Below are 2,497 nucleotides of genomic sequence, written 5' to 3'. Positions count from 1 at the left end.
AGCCGCACAGTGAAGAACTTGGCATGGTCAGCCCGTCTAGGAGGGAAAATGTGATTTTTTTGAACAGACAACCGGACTGGCAACTTTTGGGATCGGCTGCATATAAAAAACTTATGAACAACCAACTTTTTTTTTTGTGATTTCATATGTTTGCACTATATTTACATATGCTTATATTGATATTGGTCTACATATGCATGTCAAATAAAAGGTGGTAAAACCCTCGGTGGACATTTAATGTATAGGGTTAGATGTTGACCCCCTATCTTCTATTCGTGGACACGTCCAGATGTGTCCGTTTTGATGGACGACATTGGAGATGCCGTTATGCTTTTCCTTATCCCCATAATGATTTTCCAACCATTTGAGCATTGGCCCTGGACGAATGCAGTGATACTAGTTTTCTTTCTTTTGATCTTTCCTACTGACCCGACTTCAGTTTCCCAAGCTTTATTTCCTTTTTAACTTTATTTAGAGCGTCTATTATCGGAGCCCCCAAATCTGCCCCAAACGCCCGGGCGGGTGTCCGAACATGAAATTTCCATTCGATCGGACATAGCAAATTCTACTCAAACGCTCGAAATGACCGACACTTCCCATATCCAGTTCATATCTGGGGTGGATATGGGGACGCCCATATACGTCTACCACATAGGATCTGGCCCACTGTGGCCCACCCGACCCCACATAGATTGGACCCTATCAGCATTCCGGACAAAACCCTAATTGCGTTCCACTCCACTCGCCTCCACACACAAGCTCACTAGTAGAAAAGGGGGCAAAGGTCCAGGCCGGGTCAGCCCATTAGTCCCGATTCAGTCCAGAACCAGGACCAATGGGGGCATTGGACCCGGTTCGTGAGCCCAGGGGGCCGGCCGGGCCACGTGGGCCATTGGTCCCGGTTCGTCTGGACCTTTGGTCCCGGTTGGTGGGACGAACCGGGACCGATGGGCCTCGCTCCTGGCCCACCACCATTGGCCCCGGTTGGTGGCATGGACCGAGACCAAAGGCTCCCCTTTAGTCCCGGTTCATGCCACCAACCGGGACCAATGGTGGTGCCTATATATACCCCCTCGCGTAAGAGCAGAGCACACTTCTCTGTTTTTTCTGGCCGAGGGGGAGAGGGCTTGGTGGTGCTCTAGCTCACCTCCTATGCACACAAGGTGTTCGATGGAATGCCCGAGCCACACTACTTAAGCTTTCTCCTCTCCAAGCTCGACCTCCAAACTCCATTTTTCTCAATATTTGTCTAGGTTTAGTGGTCCGTCACGCCCCGTCCCCGTCTTCACCGCCGTCGATCACCCGCGCCGAGCTCATCGCCGGCACCTCCGTGGTGAGCCTCTTATTCTTATCTTCTCTCTGAAAGGAAAAATATTCTCACTTGTATGTTTACATAGATACTTGTATTATTTTCTTACTTTTATTATTGCATCTTATATAGTGCGATGGTTTTGGTATCTTCCCCCGTCGGCCCTCGTCCTGTCTATGATTCGGATGTGGTATATATTATCTTTATAACTATTGGTTCATTTATTGTTTATGAAAATTATGCCGACCAACGTGACATATATTTTATTTATCTAGGATGTATGTGAACCGGAAATTCCAACCGACCCTATTGTCGAGAGGTTAAATTTAGTTGAAGAATAAAACAATTTCTTGAAGGAAAAAATAAAAAAAATTGAGGAGGAGAAGATGATATTGGAGTTGCATGTTGCGGATGTCGTCGATGATCACAAGATCAAGATGGATGCAATGCGCTTGAAGATTAGAAAGATTAGAAAATATGCCATTCATACTGAGGCTTGGTATCATTATGCCGTTGGATCAATTGTTACCTTGGTTGCGATTATGATCGCATTTGTTTTCGCATTGAATACATAGTTTCAATGTATGGTTTAATTAATTAGATCCTCTGGAGAGCTATATGTTGTTAGATGAGAACTATGTATGTACTTTGGTTTTAATGTGATGATGAACTTCTATTAATTTGGACACTTAATTATATATAATGCACGTAGATGAACCGACAATGAATGTACGGTGACATACACACCTCTAGTACATTAAGGGCGTGCATGAGTTTCTCGATGCGGCTGAGGCAAACAAGCAGAATGGTTTTATGTGTTGTCCATGCACTAAATGTGGGAATACAATGTCTTACTCTAACCGGAAAATCCTTCACTCCCACCTTCTTTACAAGGGTTTCATGCCACACTATAATGTTTGGACGAGGCATGGAGAAATAGGGGTTATGATGGAAGACAGCGAAGAAGAAGAGTACGATGACAACTATGTGCCCCCTGAATACGGTGATGCTGCAACGGGGGAGCTAGTGAAGATCAAGAGGAACCAGACAATGTGCCCAATGATGCTGCAACAGGTGAAGCTGTTGAAGATCAAGAGGAACCAGACGATGTGCCCGATGATGATGATCTCCGCCGGGTCATTGTCGATGCAAGGACGCAATGCGAAAGTCAAAAGGAGAAGCTGAAGG

The sequence above is a fragment of the Triticum urartu genome, chromosome 2A (assembly GCF_056163025.1).
Source record: "Triticum urartu cultivar PI428250 chromosome 2A, HENAU_Tu73, whole genome shotgun sequence".
Taxonomy (NCBI): Eukaryota; Viridiplantae; Streptophyta; class Magnoliopsida; order Poales; family Poaceae; genus Triticum; species Triticum urartu.
This window is presented reverse-complemented; position numbering follows the sequence as displayed.